The sequence below is a fragment of the Panthera onca genome, chromosome A3 (genome assembly GCF_046562875.1).
Source record: "Panthera onca isolate mPanOnc1 chromosome A3, mPanOnc1 haplotype 2, whole genome shotgun sequence".
Lineage (NCBI taxonomy): Eukaryota > Metazoa > Chordata > Mammalia > Carnivora > Felidae > Panthera > Panthera onca.
This window is the reverse complement of record NC_138341.1, coordinates 18,518,593-18,540,981: the sequence shown is the minus strand read 5'-3', so window position 1 is coordinate 18,540,981 and position 22,389 is coordinate 18,518,593. Positions and strand designations below refer to the sequence as shown.

The window sequence follows — 22,389 nt, the reverse complement described above, 5'->3', positions numbered from 1 at the left end:
CCAGCCAAGATAACAGAGCGACCTAAGTGACCGGTAGCTGCCCACAGAGGCATGGATGCATCCAGCTAAGACAGAAGAACCAGTCAACCGACAGACTAGATGAGCAATCCTAGATGTTCCTTGTCTTCAGCCACTGAATTCTGGGGTGGCTTGTTGCACAGCACTGTTGGATCCACAGGTCACTGACACCCCCACCCAGTACGTGGTAGATGGAGATAATCCATGGGAGATGGAGATCTAGGATTCTGAGTCTAGTTCTAGAGGCCCCTTTGGGCACAGAGATACATGGACTAGGTAGCTGAGGATCTGCTGAAGGAAGAGAGCTTGGAGAAGACAGATCATGGGGGCTGGCCAGGCCAGACATCAGCTCATGGGGTTAGGAAAGGCAGCAGAATGTACAGAGCTTAGACTCTGGAGCCAGCCAGCCTGGTTTCAAATCCTGGTTCTACCTCTTCTTGTGTCATCTGTGGGAACTTACTTACTGCATGGAACCATAAACTGGCCCTATCAACATCCATTCAACCCTACTCTTAATGTGTCTTCCTGTATTTCAAAGTCAAGGAAGCTAAAATGGCATGCTCCTTTGCATGCCCAGGGATATAGAGGGGTTTAAGGTTCTCCCAAGATGTGCTTGTATAGGATCTGAGCGGCCAAGGAAATGAGGTGGGGCCATATGGCTATAGATTCTGCTATTCTCCTGCCAAGCAGAGGCGAGGAGACCAGTCACTGACTTTGTGGATGTGTTGGAAAGCAGAGCACCCACATAGCAGATGTGACCTTGAAGCCAGCAGTTGCAGTGAGCCCTCCCGGTCCCTGGGTGGCAGCAAAGGTGGGTGTTCCTGTGGTCTGTAGTTCCCATAGTGGGGTACCGAGTCTCAGCCTTTCCACCTGCGCAAGTAACAACTCTGGTGGTCCAGTTCTGCAGTGTTGTGTCGGGAATCATTCCTGGAGGCTGAGCCAAGATCCTGCCTATCTAATCATTTTTTGAAACTCCTAATCCCTCTATTAATCTTTCCTTAAATAGAGGTGTCTATTTTCCAGCTTCTAAACTATAATAGATACACTTAATCTCTCTGGGCCTCAGTTTCTCCACCTGTAAAGGTATACCAATACTCAAAAAAAAAATTTTTTTTTTAATATTTATTTTTGAGAGAGAGAGAGAGAGAGAGAGAGAGACAGAGTGCAAGTGGAGAAGGGGCAGAGACAGACAGAGACAGAATCTGAAGCAGGCTCCAGGCTCTGAGCTGTCAGGACAGAGCATGATGCAGGGCTCAAACTCACGAGCCATGAGATCATGACCTGAGCCGAAGTCAGATGCTCAACTGACTGAGCCATCCAGATGGCCCAAGGGATGCTGATACTTCTATGCCTCCAAGGATCGTCCCAAGGATTTGATCAGATAATCCAATTAGGCAGTTAGAGCAGCGCCTGACATGTGGAAAACATTTAAAATCTTATCATCATTAGGTTTTAGAGAACTGTTGGTGTCAGTGCACCCAGAGTTGACAGATTATGGGGACTTCAAGACATCCAGTGACATTCTGACGTGAGGACCTTTTTCTAGGCTCTTGCGTGTTTTGTGGATCTTCCAGGGCTGAGCAAGTTCTGGGTATCCTGATTGGGTCTGGGTATTTTCAAAGGCTCGGGCCTCACTTACTTGCACTCTTTGTGGCCTGGGTCACTTCCACGCGTGAATTTTCTTGTCAGTCACATGTGGTGGAACTACAGGCATCTCAAGCCTCTGGTTTTATCCAGGTCCACAGTCCCTTAGTCCACGTCCTTGGGACCGACTCTTCTATGGGATTCAACATGAAAACATTGCATTTCATGACATTCCCAAGAGGGTTTGCAACAGCATCCTAGAATCAGACATATTAGTATTTCTGCAGCAACAAGTGCGAATATTTATGTTTACTGGGAGAAATGGGGAATCTAAATTCCTCACGTCAGTTTAGGTCAGGTTTTGCTGTCAAATAATTTCTTGTTTCCAGAGCTTTTTCTAGGTCAGTTTTGTGAGTAAGGGATATGGGCCTTTGCATAAGGCATAATGACATGACAATGGCCTAGGTGCTGACACTGAGTGGCACACAGTCAGCCACGGAGGGCCAGCAGGGTCCCAGTCAAGGCAGTCGGCAGTGTTCAGAAGACACAGAGGGCTGATGGGTGACTTTTTATATTTGCAAAGGTGCTGGACCAAAAGTAACAAATGCAACAAAATAAAACAAGCAGTGACTTCAACAAAACTGTTTGCTCTCTTCAAACATTTAAGAGAACAGGAGGACAAGGCACCAAATGAAGACATATCTGGAAGAGAAGAGGGCGGCACCATCACTTTGGGAAGAAGATGATGAGGGACCGAGCCCAGGAGGAAGGTGCATGCTCTAAAACAGCAGTCCCTGGTATCCACGCACCACTGTGGTGGCAGGAGTTAAATGGGTGATGGGCATTGAGGAGGGCACTATTTGGGACGAGCCCTGGGTGTCATATGTAACAGACAAATCGCTGGGTTCTACTGCAGAAGCCAGGAACTACACTGTATGTTAACTAACTTGAATTTAAATTAAAAAAAAAAAAATTCTGAGATGTTACCTCCAGCTCCAGGCCTCCGCGTGGAGCGGTCTCAGGACCACGACTCACCGCGCCCTCTGCAGAGCCCAGGCTGTCTTTCTTGGCATCCCTCTAGGGCAGAGGTCCCTGTCTTACCCATCTGTTTCCCTCACCACAGGGCTGACCACACAGGGCACTCACGACGTGCCATTCTAGCTGGGGGATTCTGTGCACACACCTGCAAGGAAGGTGCAAACGAATTTATCAGCAGGAAAGCAAGGTCAATGTAGTCACCTCAGGTACAAGCAGAGCCCAGGGCTGGGGAGAAGGGAACAAATGGAACTGGAAAAGAACAAGGCAGCCATGGCGTCCTAGAGGTGGTATGCTCTCCACATGGTTAAAAGGGCTGCTGGACCAAACGAGAAGAGTCAGGAAGTGACGGAGACACTGCCTTCAAGGTGATGAATGTGAGCAGAAAGTTCTGCTTTTGGTCCACAGGGCAATGCAGCGTTCACTCCAGCACAGGCCCACGACGGCAAAGGCAAGTCGGGGTGCAGATGTGTTTGATGAAGTCAAACCAATGCCTCAAGCTGACTTTGGTCACTAGAACACTTGTCTGAACTGTATCAGCTTTTACTTAATTTTTAATTTTTTTTCTATTTTTATTTGGGAGAGAGAGAGGACGCATGTATGTGAGCCAGGGAGAGGGGCAAAGGAGGAGAGAGAGACAGAGGGAGGGAGGGAGGGAGGGAGAGAGGGAGAGAGAGGGAGAGAGGGAGAGAGAGAGAGAGAGAGAGAGAGAGAGAGAGAATGAATATCTCAAGCAGGCCCCATGTTCAGTGAGGAGCCTGACATAGGGCTCAATCCCATGACCCTGGGATTATGTTCTGAGCTGAAATCAAGGGTCAGACACTCAACCTACTGAGCCACCTAGGCACCCCTGAACCTGCATCAGCTTTTAAATTCCTTCTGCATTCATTCCCCCCAACCACGCACCCCCGCCACCCCGATCTAAAATAGTTAAGATTTAAAGGATGAAACTGCTTGACCTGGAAGCAAAGGTGTTTTTCTACATTGTGTAAGCCTGGCAAAGAAGAGGTTCCTTTGAAAAGTGCAGTAAATCTAGCCTGAAATCAAGGATTGTACATTGTTTTCATATTTCAGCAGTACAAAGCCATCAGGCCTGTGTAATTCCCCTTCCTTCCTTCCTTCCCTTCTCCTTCGAAAATATAGCCCTGTACTCCAAAAACGGCTTCCAAAGATGCATTAAAATCAAAAGAAAAGAAATAAGTAAGGTCATGTCAGGAAGTCAAGATAAATATAGGAAAGATAAGACAAGGAGTGAGAGAATGGTACAGTGAATGCTCAAGAACACTCAAGTTTCCCTGGTTTCTTTCTCAGAACATCCCTCAATACAGCACCATGACCTGTCACTGAAGTGTTCTTCACCAAAAGCAATTCCACAGGGAGCCAAATAGTATAGATTGGTACCTGGTACCTAATAGTCCAGCATGACCCAGAAAGAACTTTTAAAGCATCTATCTCCGAGGACTAGATGTGCTGACTGTTCCTCAGACCTGCTCTGTTGCCCTTTACAAAGCTGTTGGTATAATTTGGGTTGTAGAGAGTCTTCTGTGATGTCAATCACAGTCCGATCATGTGGACCACAGCTGCTTTCTGCGGAGGTTAAGAGCTTTGTCTTAAGCTTTTGCCTTCTGGGGTTGGGCTGATTCTGGACTACACAAGGAATGACAGAAACACACTATCCCTCCACTCAGAGGTGGGTCAAGGTGATCTTCATGAATCTCAGGCTTGACAGATCAGCGAACAGAACAAAAAGCTGGTGAGTAGACCCAGTACATGTGGAAATTTGGCCTGTGATTCAGGTGGCATCTCAAACCTGTGGGGGAAAGATGCATGGCCTTTTGAAAAAACAAAACTAAATCCGTATCTGACACCACTCACCAAAATAAACTGCGCATGGATTCGATGATCTAAGTGGACAATGAAATTATACATGTCCTGGGGGGAAAAAAATGGGTGAATCCCTTGATAACTTGGGGGATGAAAAGTCTTTCCAGTATTAACTTAAAATCTAAAGATAATACACCATTGATAAATTTGTCTATATAAACAAATAAATGCATGGCAAAATACATGTAAGTCAAAAGACAAATGTCAACACTAAGAAAGGAAAACAGTTGCAACTTCCATCAGAGACAAAGGTCTAGTTTCTCTACTATTAGAAAAAGTTCTTAAAATTGAGAAGAAAAAGACCAAGACAGAAAAAATGAACAAAAAATGTGCACTGTGTACAGAGAGAGAGAGACTGCCTTTAGACCTAAAAAAAAAAAAAAAAAAAATGCTCAACCCTACACAACATTACACAAATATCAGTCAAAACTAAGCTGAAATATACCTCTTACTCACGATACTGGCAAAATCCACAAGTTTGACAAATGTTTTGTGGTAAGGCTGTGGAGAACCACTTACCAGCAGGGGAACAGAAGATGGCATGGCCCCAGAGAGGGGAATTTAGCAATACCTGATGACATTACGTACGTTTTTATCTGTGACCCATTCACTCCACTTGAAGACATACCTTCAGGTGTACGAAAACACATGCTAGAGATTACTCATAGTGGCATTGTTGGCAAAAGAAAAGATCAGCAACGATCTAACAGGCCACTGGCAGGGACTGGGTGAATCCACTCCAGTGTAGCCACACGGTGCGGTGGGAGCATCCCGGGCCAGAGAGGACAGCCTTGGTGGGCTTACATGGAGACACGTCAGGGCTATGCGGAAAAGTGGGCAAAGCACAGTGAAGAAAAGCATACACACTAGGCGACTCGTGGAAATAAGAATGAATATAAAATTTGCTCATATGGTGGCACCTGGGTGGCTCAGTAGGTTAAGTGTCTGAATATTAAATTTGAACTAGAAATATCAATTTGAAAACAAAATGTATTAAATAAATATATTCCCTGGTTCTATCCACTAAACAGTCCTAGAATGAGCATCCCTAGTGGTTAGATCTTTGTTTTAAATCCCTGACTAAAAAGAACCAGAATTCCCCACGAAAATGAGTGAATCTAGGTCTGGAACAGTTAAAATACAAGGTCTGTCTGGGACATACTATGCCTAAAAGCAAAGAAGTACTCAAAGAGGGACATGAAGTCTTCCTCACAAAAACTTTCACCTAATAAATGTAGAAAGAATGAAGGAATCAGAAAATCACCATCTACTCCTGAAATAACTGGTTTGGGTAAGGGTTCTCAAGGAATGAAAGTTATTGCAAACAGTATATTTGCCTAGTGCTTAAGTATCACCCCACAGGTTACCTGCAATCACAGAGGGAGAAACCTATCACCACTTTAAACCCAGTGATTAAACTTAACTTGATCAGAGCACCTGGGTGGCTCTGTTGGTTACGCATCTGACTTTGGCTCAGATCCTGATTTTTATTTTTTATATTTATTTTTGACAGAGAGACAGAGTACAAGCAGGGGAGGGGCAGAGAGAGAGGGAGACACAGAATCAGAAGCAGGCTCCAGGCTCTGAGCTGTCAGCACAGAGCCTGACGCGGGGCTCGAACCCACAAACTGTGAGATCATGACCCGAGCCGAAGCTGGACACTCAACCGACTGAGCCACCCAGGCGCCCCTCAGATCCTGATTTTGAGGTTCACGGGCTCACAAGTTCGAGCCCCGCATTGAGCTCTGTGCGGACAGCTCAGAGCCTAGAGCCTGCTTTGGATTCTGTGTGTCCCTCTCTCTCTTCCCCTCCCCAACTCATGCTCTGTCTCTCTCTCTCAAAAATAGTAAACATTCAGAAAAAATAAACTTAACTTAAACTTAACCAAGGGGCACCTGACATTATGCACCTTTGTATGTGATGCCACATATGAACCATTTATGAAGTATATTCTTGACAAAAGTGTAGAACCCAAACCCAGCCAAGTCTTTAAACCTAACTCCCAATTTATAGGAAATACAGGGGACAGAGGAACAAGTCAGACTCCATTGCAAGGAAATAACTGGGCAAATCTAGAATGTGGGACATTCTACAGGAAAACTAGCCTGGTCTCTTCAATGGCATGAAAGGGCAAAAGGGGCTGTTCTAGAATAAAATAGAGAGACATTAACAACTAAATGTAATGTATGAATGAATAAAAATTTTTTTGGCCATTGGGGAAATGTGAATGTAGAACAGGTGTTAGATGATAGTGGGGAATTATTATTAATTTTCTTAGACATGATAATAACAATGAGGTAATATAGGACAATGTCCCTACAGTTAGGACACATGTACTAAAGTAGTTAGGGATGAAGGGTCTGGGTATTTGAAACTTTCAAAAGGTTCAGCAAAACAAACAAACAAACAACATATATACATACACCTTAGCTAAATATGCACACAACTATGTGTCAGAATATCAAAATGATTGAATCTAGGTGGTATGTGTTCAGAAATTCCTTTTATTCTTCTTTCCACTTTTCTCTATGTTTGAAATTTCTCATAATAAAACTTGGAGAAAGGAAAAAGAATCTTAGATTGGTTCCAGCACAAGGCCCTAAAGTGGTGTCACATTTGGGGTGACAGTGACGATTTTAGGTTGGAACATTGAAACATAGAAAACTAAATGTTCACCTTGACCAGGAAAAAATTATAAGGCACCCATCAAATATTTAACTCTGAACAAGGTAACTTCCTGGTGAAAGTTCTGGTTTGCAAAACGTACCCTTCCTTCCTTCCTTCCTTCCTTCCTTCCTTCCTTCCTTCCTTCCTTTTTGTGAATATAATTTGTCAAATTGGCTAACATACAGTATATACAGTGTGCTCTTGGTTTTGGGGGTAGATTCCTGTGGTTCATCACTTACATACAATACCCAGTGCTCAATCCCAACAAGTGCCCTCCTCAATGCCCATCACCCATTTTTTACTCTTCCCCACCCCCATCAACCCTCAGTTTGTTCTCTGTATTTCAGAGTCTCTTATGGTGTGCCTCCCTCTCTGTTTGAAATTATTTTTTCCCCTTCCCTTCCCCTGTGGTCTTCTGTTAAGTTTCTCAAGTTCCACATGAGTGAAAACATATGATATCTGTCTTTTTCTGACTGACTTATTTCAGAATGTACCGTTTTGAATTGTAGACTGCTACCTAGGTGACTGCCAATGAATCACAGCTCCTGTAATCATTCTGCACACATCTGTCCCACACGGACTCTGTGCTTGGCCATATGCATTAGTTTCCTATTGCTGCTGTAACAAATTACCCAAACTTAGTGGCTTAAAACAACATAAGTTTATTATTTTATGGTTCTGGAAGTCAGAAGCCCAAAATGAGTCTCACTGGGCTAAAATCAAGGTGTCAGCAAGAGCATTCCAGAACCTTTTCCAGCTTTGAGTGGCTGCCTGCATTCCTTTGCTTGTGGCCCCTTCTTCTGACTCCAACGCCAACCTGCGCATTACTCCAAGCTCTGCTTCTGTCCTCACATATTTTTCTCTGACACTGACTCTTCTGTCTACCTCTTTCACTCACAGGGACCTTTGTGATTACACTGGGCCCACCTGTATAATCCAGAATAATCTCCATCTCAAGATCCTTAACTTCATATCTGCAAAAGCTCTATTGCCATGTGAAATATAACATAGTCATGGTTTTCAGGGATTAGGATGAGGACATCTTTAGGGGCCATTATGCTCCTTGCTGCACTATGTGACTGGCTTTAGCCAATGAGATAAAACAAGCATGATATGAACAGAAGCTTGATATGTGCTTGTACAGGGGGTTTGTCCTCTGGGAACTTCCAGTCTTAGGATACTTACTCTCAGAACTCAACCACCACAGTGTGACGCTGTGAAGAACCCAACTGAGCCACAGGGAGAGGGCACATGGAAAGGAGGTGAGGCACTGGCCAACAGCCCCAGTGGAGCTCTGGTCCAACAGCCAGCAACTACTTGCCATGTGAATGAGCCACTTTGGTCAAGGCACTCTAGCTGACATCACGGAAGAGCAGAGATGAACCGTCCTGGCTGGGCCCTGCCCAAACTACAGAATCCCAAGCAAATGATGACTGTTGTTCTTTTAAGCCACTAAATTCGGTCTGGATTTTTGCCTAGTGAGATATAAACTGAGACAGGATGTTTGCTATAAGCCAGTTAAATGCTGGAGAACATATGTCAAAAGTGTTGACTTTGGGTTTAGAATTCAGCAACCCTCTTTACGGTAATAATTCGATAGAAGAGCTTGTGTTCCATTAAGCTCTTTCTGAACCTGTGAAAATAAAACCATGTCACCTACAGAAAAGACAGTGCCTTTTCCCCTCGTCTCTCTAGCAAGAGGGAAGCCAATTTATCCATGCGAAGGACCATGTTAAAATAAAGGGACGGGTGTGGGCAGAATACCGAAGAATTTTCACAACGGCAATAGCAATCTGAAACCAACCTCAATCTCATGGCATTAAATGAGTTTATGGTATAAAGTGCTGCTCCCAGATGAACTAGATTAGGATGACTGTTGATGTCACCCAAGTCTGTTGTTTTAAATAACCAATTCAGAGGCTGGTTTGCATAGACTTGGCCTACTTACTATACCTTGCCCACACATTCTGCTGAACCAGGAATTTCAATTGAGCCAGTGACCCAGCTGAGCCATAGCGCGGGGGATTGATTTTCAGAGAGTCTTGATCTTGCAATGAGCTTTTGCTACAGTGGGTGGAAACCAGTTACTTTCTGGTCTGTGAGAATTTGTGTTTACAGTTTCATTCCTCTTGGAAAATATGCTTAAAATCATTCATCCTCCACTCCCCTTCCTTCTGGTCTACAATGCTCCTAGCAACCGCAAAGGAATACACAGACCCAGCTTCTAGTCAGAGAAATGGCACCCAAATCTAAGGCATATTTTTAATTTATAGCTCCGGGCATGAAAACGTTGACCTAGCAAGACATGGACTTAAATGGTGCCCCAACAGCAAACAGCAGAAATCACTCTCATTTTCCCCATGGCTGTGGAAGGCTAGCTGCATCTCCAAAGCATTTTCAGGTCTGCAGGTAACTAACTTGACCCGAGACCCTCAAAATCATCAAGGCTCCTCTTCCTGCTTCGCAGCGCTCAACACACACCTGTGGCTTTGTACAGCTAGCGACGAGAGAAGCCCAGCAGATCCACACCTGCGACTCATCTGCTTTTCTCTGGGCTGCCCTTGGTGCCTAAGTCCACAGACAATGAGGAAAGGCAGTGCTATTAGGCTGCTGAAGCACAGACTTCCACAGTGCTGCAGGCAATAGCGAAATAATTAACACCACATCTGAAGGGAAGAAAAACCGGCTCTCCACATGGCTTTGTAACTGCAGCTTTCAAGGACTAAAGGTAGACTCCTTTGATGATCGGGGGGAAAAAAATAAACAGAAGGCTATTTGCATCTCTTAAATCCATAGATGTTTACAGGGTATGGACAACGTGCTCAGCTCAGTGCTAGGCACTGTGGGTAACACCAAAGGAAAACGAAAACAGCCCAGTGGACTCAGAGCTCAGTCGTCTGCAGTAAACCTATGCAAGTAGAAGTAATGGAAGGAACCCGCCAGTTAACGAGGGAAACAACCATGACAATGGCCATGTAGTTTATTTTAGGAAGAGTTGTGGGTAGAAGATTAGAAATAGTGGGAGAATGCATGTCTTAAAAACTCTACAACTGAGAAATAACAGCTGGAAGCAAAGAAGGGAAGAACAGGGAGGAGGCAATTGCTTTTTTTCTTTCTTTTTAAATAGAAGACCCAGAACTAGCCAAGTACAATTGCCTGGGGCTATTCAGTGCTGGGGCAAAGGGTCCCAAACACCTCCACAGGCCTTGAGGCATGTGACAAAGATGGCAGTTACACTATTCATAGCAATGGTCTCCTCAAACTGGTTAAAACATTATGTTCTACTTCCTTTGCTTAAAAACACAGAGGGTGATGTTCAGTGGTCACTAGTTAGAAAGAGTTCTTCCAAAAAGAGTTAATTTAAGTATGGGCACTTAAATGAATAAACTCAGTGGAGTAGAAAATTGATTTATGTGCAACAGCCACTTATTTCCCAAACTTGGGAGTTGAACTTGACTTGTCCTTCACCATGTCACCCAAAAGGATTCCCTAGCCCTGCTGATTCTTTGCCACGACCACTAGGATTGTCCTGTTAAGGATCATCATGTCCCCTTGGAAGCTATGTCTCTCAATGGCATGTAACTTCTCTCCCATCCAGCCTAGCCACCGCCTTCAATTGACAAAGCATCTTTCTAACGTGATGCCTTCACTCATATGCATAAAACCCTCCAGGGGCTCCTGTAGCCTGAAGGATGGCCTTCAAGATCATTCAAAATATGACCCAGTCTACGTCTCCAGTGTGGTGTCCCAATACCTGTCACCTACCAACCTTGCATTCTGTGCCTTCACTGCTCACCATGCATTCATGCCTCTATGCCATTGGGCATGCGGTTCCCACTACCCAGAAGGCACCTCACCATTCTGCCATAACTGTTGACATGCCCCATTCCCAAGGCCACACTGAAATGCTGCCACCTTTGGGGTGCTTTCCCCAGTGAGTTAATCATGTCCTCATCCTTCCATCACACTCAGCTTCTACCTCACACTGGCCTGCATTGAGCTATGGGACGATGTGAAGGCAGGGGATGGGGCTTGCTTATGACAACACCACTAAGTCCCCTCAGCCAGCCCCAGCCTGGACTTCCTCTCTGCTTCCCAGATCCTCCCTCAGCCCATTTCCACGGACACCGGCTACTCCCGCCCCAGGCCTTGACAGGCACAGGCCACATGACGACAGAGCATTTGTGTGCGGCTCACAGCCTGACCGGTAGCCAATGGGCCCCGAGGAGGCTGGGGATTTAATCACAGTAATGGCTCAGCGTAGCCAGTCTCACCCCATTATGGACAACTATTTACAGCATGTCAAAACCCAGCCCCCTGCAAAGCCACTTCATCTGACCCACATATTTGTCCTTTTGTAAAAATGTGTATAAAACCCCAGTAACTGGTTCACCAGAAATGGCCTGGGGGAAGGAATCTCAATCTCTCCATTACTCTCTTTCTTCCTTCCTGTCTAAAAGGCCCAAGCACAAAATCAGGAGAAGTTCAGTCCACTCCAGAACTATACGTTACGACTGCCTGAAGTTCCAATTAGGGCTGTATTCTTGATTGGTGCCCTCACCTGACCGCAAGGGGTGGACAAGCCTTGCTCTCCCACAGAACAAAACCATGGCTCGTTGCCTTGTCAAAGCACAGAGTTTGGAACATGAGCCACAGGCCTGGCTTATTTAAAAGACTACACACTCACACCCACCCCACCACAGACAACCTCTGAGACGGAGAACATTTACTGGACATTTTTCACTTTGTGAAAAGATCCCATTATTAGTTTGTGAAATCAGACTGGGAATCTATTTGCCTCTGTGAGGTGTCTCCTATCGGCGCCCTTCTCTTCCTAGCTACTGCCAGGGATGCAGGCTATTCCCTGTCCTAATCCTCTGGGTGCCCGGGCACCCAAGACAGCACTGCAAATGGCTTCTGGCCTCCACTCTGCACCCCCACTCCCCCAGCCCCACACTCCCTCCTAGGGGAGGGAGTTTTGGAACAACAGGATCCAGGGCAACATCCTAATGGATCTCTAGTCCCCATAACTCAGGTGTCCTGGCAGCTTTGTAAAGAGATTTAAGTACATGCTTTGTAGGATTTTCTTGTCACAGAGCTAACCCTTCTGCTGTTGGAGACTCAGGACTAGCATAGACGTCCATCCTCCAAGGGGCTAGAGAGACTTTGCAGAAGAGGCAAATGTGGGCACATCCACGGGCACTCTCCCTGCTGAGGGTGCTGGCCAGGAGGAAGGAGGCTTTCCCTGGACGGGTTGGGGCACTCACTCCAGAAATCGTCAAGGAGGCAGCACCGGGCTCCTCAGGATGAACCCAGAAGTCTCCTTTGATTTTTCTCTTTCCTTGCCCCATCCCCCTACATCCTCCTCAACACCCTGTAGGTTCCAGCTCCAAATAAATCTCAGTGCCTTTCCTGTCCCTTCTTCCCCCCAACCCTGCCACCGCCATGTCACATGGTTCCCAGAATGAAATCTACATAGTGACTGCAGCCCATGGGGTCCCAAGGGCTCTGGTCCCTCCCCCTTCTCCAGCCTCTTCTTCAGCCTGTTATCCCCTGGCTCCTTTCCATTCCTCAGCCATACCAGCTCCTCCTGCCTCAGTCCCTGTTCATCTTGCTCAGCCCTGGCTTTTTCTCTTGCAGGTCTTGTTCAAACACACCTCCTCAGAGAGTCTTCCTCTGACCTCCCATCCACGGAAGCGGCCCGGCCTCCTCCCTCAATCCCTCCAACACATCACCCTGTCGGTTTAGTAGAGCAGTTCCCACAAGCTGCAGTGGTTTTTAAAATTTACTTATTTCTTATTTACGAACCGCGTGCCCTTTCTGGAAGTGCAAAGGTAGGGATCTGGTCCTCCTGTGCAATATCGTAGCCCCAGCATGTGCACAATGGCTGGTCCTTAGCAGGAGTTTGGTAAATATCTGCTTGAATGGATGAATAAAGAAGGTTCACCATTTAAAAAATAGCCAATGGGGGCGCCTGGGTGGCTCAGTCGGTTGAGCGGCCGACTTCGGCTCAGGTCATGATCTCGCAGTCCGTGGGTTCGAGCCCCGCGTCGGGCTCTGTGCTGACAGCTCAGAGCCTGGATCCTGTTTCAGATTCTGTGCCTCCCTCTCTCTGACCCTCCCCCGTTCATGCTCTGTCTCTCTCTGTCCCAAAAATAAATAAAAAACGTTGAAAAAAAAAAAAATTTAAAAAAAAAATAAACGTTAAAAAAAAAAAAAATTAAAAAAAAAAATAGCCAATGAACTAATGAGGTAACTGGGCAGTACACAAAGATGTGTGCATTGTTCACAAGGAAAGTTTGAAAATAATTTAAATAGCCAACAAAAGAGGACTGCATAAATCAATGCTTTAGCATTATGAATTATTGAATGCTATTTAACAAGGATGAGTTAGATATTCAAGCATTGACGTGGAAAGGTGCCTGAGATACTCTAAGTGAAAAAAAAACATGTTATGATATGCATAAGCATGATTTCACTTATGGTGAAAAAAAAACACACCCTGTAACACTAAATAGCATGTTTATACATCCATAAAAACCTTAAATGAAAGAATGAGGAAAAAGAGAAAAGATAATCTGGAATTGATACCTATAGTTTTATAGTGTGGTTATCTTTGGGGTAGGTGGTATAACGAAGTATTTTCATTCACTTCTTTTTTGTTCCTATTTTCTGATTTTTTAAATAATGAACATATATTGTTTTTGTAATAAGAAAAAGGGTCAGTTTGAAATGAAGAATAATCTTCCACCATCTGTATTCATGGCACCAACAGAGAAATTGCTGCTGGTGAAGGGGGGCAAGACCAGCCAGGAGCCCTTCGTAGTGGTCCCCCAAGAGGAGGTGGTGGTGGGGCTGCAGGGAGTAATTATTCTCACCCCATTTTGAGCCCGCTTCAGAGAAAATACACTTGTTAGATAATAAAAACAGAAGCCTCCAGGCATATTTCCCTCCCACGGAGAAAGACCAGCTGTGGCTTTCTTCCACATTATTCACCCCATTGCGGCTCTCCACCCTGGGCTGTGCACACAGATCACACACGTTTACAAAAAGGACCCATCTGCAAACTCCAGGGCACCTGTAAACCTAACTCTGGCCCCTGGAGGGTCAGAAGAGCCAAGGGTGTCTTGGCTCCAGGGGACCCCTTGTAACTGTTTGGAACAGAATCCAAAATCTGGTGCCTTCTCCAGCAGCTACCCACACAGGTGCTAGAAAGCCTTTAGGCAATACTGTGGCAGTGGTTCTCCAGAAGCCTCCCCAGGTTGCATGGCAGGTGGGGAGGGATAGCTGCTAAACCACTGTCTCAAGTCTGTATGCTTCTCAAGTCTGTATCTAGAAAGTCATTTTATTTTATTTATTTTATTTTATTTTATTTTATTTTATTTTATTTTATTTTATTTTATTTATTTTAAAGTTTATTTATTTTGAGAGAGAATGTGTGCACATGCGAGTGTGTGCACACAAGCCCATGGGAGAGGGGCAGAGAGAGAGGGAGAGAGAGAATCCCAAGCAGGTTCTGTGCTGTCAGCATAGAGACCGACTCGGGGCTTGACCTCACAAATGGTGAGATTATGATCTGAGGCGAAATCAAGAGTTGGACGCTTAACTGACGAGGCTACTCAGGCACCTCTAGGAAGTCATTTTAAGAGGTAATTGTAAATAGGTTGTAAGGTCAAAAAACAAATCCAGAGTTGTAATGAGTTAATTCAAAATGGAGTTTTACAGGGACAGTTCTGTGTGTGACCAGGAACAATTCTCTTTGCCTCTGGGCCTCAGTTTCATCATCTATACAATGAGGAGTCCAGACCAAACATCCTCCAAGGGATTTGCAGGGCTGATGGTCTGTGGCTCTGGGATTTGAGGGTCACTTTTTATTTAAAAAACAATTTTAACGTTTTATTTATTTTTGAGACAGGGAGAGACAGAGCATGAACAGGGGAGGGTCAGAGACAGGGAGACACAGAATCCGAAACAGGCTCCAGGCTCCGAGCTGTCAGCACAGAGCCTGATGCGGGGCTCGAACTCATGGACCGTGAGATCATGACCTGAGCCGAAGTCGGCCGCCTAACCGACTGAGCCACCCAGGCCCCCTGAGGGTCACTTTTTAGAAGAGACAAAATTCATTCCCAGGCTCTAACCTAGGCCATCAACCACAGCAGCATGTTACTACTCTCAGCAAAGAGATCCCTATGGTTTGGTATATGCAAGGTAGGCTGCCTGGTGGAGGTGAAGGCTGAATTGTGCTTTGAATAATGGGTTGGATTTAGCTAACTGGAAATGGCATTGGGCACTGATGTAATGACCCAAAGTACTGTCACTTTTGCACCAGCTTGAGGGCCCCAAGAGCCCTTCTCAGGGAGGGACGCAACTGTGTGGGGTTTTCCAGGGTTCTGAGCTGAAGAAGGCATGGTTTATGAATTCTAAAGCATCAGATAATCAACAGGTTTCTTTTAAAGAACACGCAGCATACCATGCAGCTATAGAAAGTGATGTTTGCGAAGTTAAACAGCCACCTAGGGCAGTGCTTTCTGAAGGAGTAGGAAACCAGGAACTAGGTCTATGTAAAGAAGCAGAGAACAGTACACTGGTTTTCAAAGTGTGGTTCACGGGCCAGCAGCAGTAGCAGCATCATGTGGGAGTTTGTTAGAGAGGCAGAATCTCAACTGAATCCGAGCTGTCGAGGTGGGCCTCCTTATTTGTGTTCTGACCAGCCTTCCAGGTGATTCTCATACGGGTGGTATTTGAGAACAGAGGGCGGGGGAGAGTCTGGGATCACAAGGCCGGGACTTGAATCCTAGCAGCTGAGTACCCTCAACAACCCACTCAACCCCAGTTTTCTCTTTCATAAAACGGGATCTGTTCATTCGTCCCCAGAAGGATTGTTGCAAAGACTCAAGTAGTGAATATGTATCAGGTGCCTAGTACAAGCATGAAAAAATTATACCCATTTGAAAAGTCATGAGAAGGAAACTTACAAAATGAGGGTGGTAGCTGTTGATTTCCTTCTTCTCATCTCTATTTTCTAAACTGTTGAGGGGCAGTTATGATACTTCTAAATCAAACAACCCCAATAATATAGGACAGCGAGAGCCCACATTTGGAGCCTGCTCTATCCTTCAGGGCCGGACAGCGGTTTACCTGGCAAGAAGCACACCTCGGCAGGACATGTGGGGGCCCAGACCCCCATGCCAGCAGCCACCACTCCAGGGCTGCATAGAAGGGGCTCACATGGGGAGGATAGTTCTTCAGTTCATCAGTGAGGGATCAGGACCAGCTGAGCGTGTGTGTGTGCATGTGTGTGCGTGTGTGTGTGTGCGCGTGTGCACGCACTTGCACACATGTGCCAAGTGCAGGCTTACACTGGGGAGAGGTGAATATTCATAATTGTTAACTCAAAGAACTGCTCATTTGTTCCAAGCCCCTTGTTGTGCACAAGGGGGAAGCCAAGGCCCAAAGAGGGGAAGACATTTGCCCAAGCAAGGTCATACCTTTAGTTAGCACCAGAGTCAGGGACAGAACCCAGAGCCCAGCCTGTCTCAAGCCTGGGCTCAGAGAAGGAGCACAGAGCTTTTCATGGACTGTCTGGAGAGGTGCCCTAAGGGGAAAGTGGGACATTTGGAAACTGAATACCAAAAACTATTTGGAGGGTCAGTTCTGTTAGGGGAGCCAAAGCCCTCAGACCATTCCTTGCATCTTGTGAAAGCTCCATGGTATCCTGAGCTCCTGGGTTTGAGCGCGAGAGGGGTCTCATCACCCAAACTCAGCCACACGTTCCTGTTTGTACTGAGCGTGAATCTCAGCCCAGGTAACATAATATAATATGTGTGAGGGGTGTGGGAGGAAGAGAAGGCTGCCCTTCTTGACCCAAAGAGAATTATAACCCAGATGCACTCTGGCAATGCTGGCTGCACACAGTCGGTGTGTGGTCATTGTTGGTGTGGGTACATAGAGGAGACGGGACATGTATGCCCCTCATAAGACAGGTTAAAGCAATTATGGAATGCCAGGCAAAACAGATGGACGTTGGGTCAAGCTAGAAAAATCCTATGCCCGCGTCAGACCCTAAACACCTCAAAAACATTTCTAGGGCTACACGGGCCTCAATCTCCCAGAGCTACATGCAGGGGACAGGAAAAGACACAGCAGCCTGTCCCAGGTGACTCTGTTCCTTTCCACTTCTGCCCACGCAGACTTCTGGAAGCCACCCACCTCACCACTCCCAGGCCTCCTGCAGACACAGCTCCAAACTCTTTCCTCTGGATGGCTGCTGTCGTGGGTGAGGCCGGGTGGCAGGTGCTGTCATTAATCCATCAGCGGTGACGGCCTGCCACGCTTCATCAGGGTGTGACACATTTCCACACCAATCAAGAAACGAGCTCGCGAGCATGCTGATGGCTAATCAAGGCTCCAGACAGGGACACACTCCGGCACGCTTGTTAATGGCATTCTCTATTAAACTGGAACCGCCCAGGTATAAAATAGCTGCCCTGATTGGAGCCTCCGTGAGCGCAGGAAGATGGGCAGACAGACAGCTGATGGGCTCCCCACATTGTTTTACTTAACTACAACACGCCAGACTATTCCTGCACAATAGCTTCCAGTGTTTAAAAATATGTCACAAAACTGACATCAAAGACCTTACTCGTGAACCAACAGGATTTTACATTTTTATCTTTAAATATTTCCCAGTAGGTGAATTACCCAAATTAGTCAATAATAGAACTCAAAATGACTATGTTTAGCCAATGGAGTGTGACACCAAAATGCCTGACCGCATGAGCCATCTCTCCCTCAAAGCCATTTTTAACGTGACTGTCCGCAGGCACTGACAGGTTGCAATTTTTTGCCGTGATGATGGACCGCCGCCGGGGAAGGTTACAAACTAATAAACATGTATGTGGCCACTCAGGGCAGGCCACCCCCCTGCACTTCACACAGAACGCGAAGTTACTATTAATACCCAGAAGTTTTAAACATGGCATTTGCACCAGTACCAACTTTTCATCAGGATACATCATCCAGAGCACAGCTTCCCACTGTGATAGACTTTCCTGACTCGGGTTAAAGGAGTTACTCAGTAAAGAGTGATTTTTGACAGATTCATTCATTTCCTGTGATAACGCCATACTGTGACGTTTGCCTCCATTTTGGTGTAAATATAGAACACTGTGAAAGTATTTGGAATGATCGACAGGACCCGCGATCGAGCTACACGCATGATGATCCTGCTGCGTAATTAGCTGGCCCCTTTTTGTGAAATTTAAAGGACCCTGAGCTCCAGTTAGGTCCTGGGGTTTGGGAAAGAGGAGGGACATTCAGAGGTGCTCTGGCAGTCGGTCACCTGGCCTGTGGAGTGCCTGATCAAGAGGCCTGGGTATCATTAAATAAGTCATTTAACACCTCAAGTCCGTGTCCCCCTGTAAAAAGGTGACATTACTTTTCTGGTTAGAACAGAAACAGGCCTTGCAAAGAAATGTTCTTTCTGAACGACACATGCAGTCCTTTTCAGAGGTTAGATTCTACTGCCCCTCATGTGCACCCTACCCCCGTGCCAAACTGCATCGCCCCCACTGGAACACAGAAGCTTCCAGAAGAGCTGTCAGCTGTAACTAGGCCCAGCTGTTCATTGAGATCCTGGCACAAAGAGCTGGCAACCGTGCCCTTTGCGGTCCTGGTTATTGCTCCAAGCACTGCATTTGGATCTCAGGCCACGCTTTCTGTGGGATGTGGACAAACTACAGCCCATTTAGAGACAGGTGACTGGGAAGCTAAGAGGTCGTGAAGAGTTTGAGTGAAGAGCAGGGGAGGGGGGTGTTGTTGCTGCCCTGGAGTTCATTTGCAGCAATGGGGAGGGTCTCATTCCCGTCTGCACACATCCAAAAGGCCATCCTATGGCATGTGCTGGGTGACCCCAAGGGGCAGAGAGAACCAGAGCCACAGGGGACAAGCCGGTGGAGGAGGCTGTGTCTGAAGGAATGGACAGCCGTGTGGGCAGCATGCTCCTGCCCCTGGAGACGCCCAGCAGCGGCTGGGAAGTCACTCGGCAGGGGAGCCCTTGGGGAGCTTGAGAGTCAATGATTCCATAAATAATAGCACCTTGGATTGATACATTTGAGGATGGGCTGTGGCAGGTCAACCAACTGGAATAGATACAAATAAATGTTCCCGCAGGATGGGTCACAAAATACCGACAGAGCCAGACCACAGTGGAATGGTCTCTGCTATTACTGAAGTTACTCCTCTGTCCTGAACATACCCCTTCCGTTCAGTCCCTGCAGCCCCTCCCTCAAGAGCTCTTCCCAAGATGAGCCCAAGGCCATCTCCTAGGGCATAGAAGGGGACAATCCTCCTGTAAGTAGTACTCTCTACATGGTGCATACTCTTGAACTCAAATGCTCTTGAGAATTCCCTGCACACAGGAGACCCTCTAGGACCACCACAAGGCCCCAGGCAAGCTCTTCCCACCTGTGAGCGCCCATTTGTCCCCTAAACAGAAAGAGAACTGGCTTGGATGACCAGTGCCCCAGGGTCCTCCAAGCTTTTTTACAAATGGTTTGGGGACAGAATCATGCCAGCTGCTGTTATCCAGCCAAGTCACGTGACAGCCAGTTCTTGGAAATGACGTCACCTGCATCCTGTCCACCTGGCCTAATCTAAGGCAAGCTAGCAAAGCAGCTTAGCTGAGGATTAGCCTCGGGATGCACCTTTTGGGGCTGCTGCTGGGGAGACATCCTTCATCGGTGGCTACAAAAACGGGGCTCAGTCCTGCTATCTGCTTGGGTTTTCCATCTCTGAAGGATGCACTCTTTTCCATGACTTAATTTCAGGAAAGAAGAGGGAAAGGCAATAATGGAAAGTACCCTTGCCTCTGGCTAGCTTTTGGCTTTGGTGTGGGGCTGCCCTCTGGCAAGTGTGAAGTGAGCAGGTTATTTGCCAGAGCCCAGAAGAAGCCGCGAACTACGGGGCTGGTCCCTCCTCAGCCTCATGGCCCGCAGCTGGCCTCTCTTCCCTCACTCATGCTCCCTGCCGTGAGTTCCTGGGTTTTGTGTCTCTAGATCAGCATTTCCAATCCTGTGTTTGACTAATGAACTTCATCTGCAGTAATCTATAATTTCACAAACTCCCTACAATTAAAAAAATCGTTTTATCATTTTTGCATGGCTTACAGTAAAAAAGATTTTTAGTTAAATATTTTATATGAGTATATTATTCAAAGATTATATTAAATGAACATTAAAAGACGATTTTTAATAACGTTCATTATATATAAGGACACATTTCAACATTTTTCCATTTAACAAGTTATACACAACATTTCATTTCCTTTAAATTAGTTGTGCAAGGAAAGACTGATTTGTTGACAAATAAAAAACGACATTTTGGTTCTGGGACCAACATATATTTAAAACATAATTGAAACTTAATTATGTGCATCAGCTTCAAAAATAGATGGAAACTGTTTGTGACCTGATCTTTAGAATTCTTACATTTTGAGCTTAAGAAAAATCAACTGCATTATTTTTGTAATGTTCATGTTATCTTAATGATAAGGTGAAGTAGGATTCAGAGAGAGCTGTAAGTTCTTCAAAATAACACATTGCTGGTAATCATTTTTTCCAATCAATGAAAAGACAAGCTAGTTAAATTATCTCTGTATTTTCTGTACCCATCCCAACCCCCCCGGCCAATTTCCTTCTCTCTTCCTCTCACTTAATGTACTGAAGACATTTAGATGACCTATATAAGAACTTGGATCAGATAAGCACAACTTATGGATCTAGAAAAAATGCCTTTGAGGCAAATTTGCAGAATTATCATTCTTAGGCTCCTCATTAGCCTGGGGTGGCTCAACATAAATGTTCTTTATGTTTCCTGTCTTTGTCACTTTTTATAGCCAAAGAGATCCACTTTGGCTATAAATGAAACCATATATGACAAATTAATAAAAACAATTTAAAAGTATAGAGCAGTCAAAGCGAACCAGAGTGATAAACCAATTGGTGACTGAGTCATGAGCATGGCTGCCTGATCTCCACCAGGCATGCCTTCTCTCATGATACATGTACACACACATGCATGCACACTCACACACATGCGCGCACACACACACACACACTCCAAGGTGCCAAAGTTCCATTTTAGGGCAAACTATGTAAATAGCCACTTACTGACTTTTAAAATCCATAATTAGAAACAAATGCATCTGCCACTTTTAACAACAGTAAGTCCCGAGCATTCATGCTAGAAGTCTCTTGGTTCTACCCACCCTGGGCTGGAGGAGTGGTAGGTGCTGCTTTTATCACAAGACACAGACTGCCCTGTACCGAGCTGTGTGTGGAGGGGCTGGAAAGTCAGGCCTGTGGGGGTGGGAAGGGTGGAGGGCTGGGAAGGAGGTGAGTGCCGCATGAGGGCCACAACAGTAAAGGCACGATGTATGGTGAATGGGAGGGGAGAGGTGTGAGCAGTGGTGTGGACTGGGAGACTTCCAGCAGGTAAGAGGCTCCAAAGAGATTTGGGGAATGTTTCGTGGGGATGTGATGTGTGGGATCCCTGGCAACCCTTTTGAGGAAGTCTGTAATAAAGTTCCCATGATTCTTCAGGACAAAGATGGGCTGTTTTCTATGCATCCCTGCTGGAGACTGGGCCATGGGGGAGGGTGGTGGTAGGGGATGCATGGCTGTGCTTGGGCTACCTGCCTAGGACACTCCAGGCTGGAGGAGGAGCTCGGGGGAGTCCCTGAGCACAAACCACAGCCCAGGAGGGCAAGAAGCTCCAACTCAGCACTGCCCCCACCCCATTAGTGAAGAGCTGGATGAGGTTCCCACGCAGGCCCCCTCCCTGTCCCAGGCTCGGCCTCTGGGGACTGACATCATGACCAGTAAGAGACCCACCAAGCTGCAGGGGAATCAAACACTCCAAAATCCCTGAGGCCATTTTCCATTGAGGGACCCGGAGTCCAGAGGCCTTCTTTAAGCTGCTTGAGAATTTGAGAGGAAAAAGCAGTGACTCTGCAGCTGCTTAAGAAGGTAGCACAAAGGATTTGAATGTAAGGGCCAACAGAGCCCTTGAGCACCGCCAGAGGGGCCGAAGGGGCCCTTGTGCGGACAGAAGGGACCCCGCACCGGTAGCCGGCCCACAGGGGCCTGTGGGTGAGGTGAGGGCACACAGTCTGTGGGGTATCTCCTGGCTCAGCACACACCA

General features: G+C 46.3%; 1 protein-coding gene and 1 long non-coding RNA gene across 4 annotated transcripts in view; both read right to left on the bottom strand.

Annotated features, from left to right (window-relative positions):
- The window catches only part of KLHL29 (kelch like family member 29), a 310,010-nt gene that overhangs the window by 253,404 nt on the left and 34,217 nt on the right, over window positions 1-22,389 (bottom strand). The window lies entirely within an intron of this gene.
- On the bottom strand, window positions 9,437-12,128 carry LOC144615829 (uncharacterized). Its single transcript, XR_013554439.2, has 2 exons — window positions 10,958-12,128; window positions 9,437-9,756 (listed from the first exon to the last, which is right to left on the bottom strand). It is a non-coding gene; the product is annotated as an uncharacterized LOC144615829 (long non-coding RNA).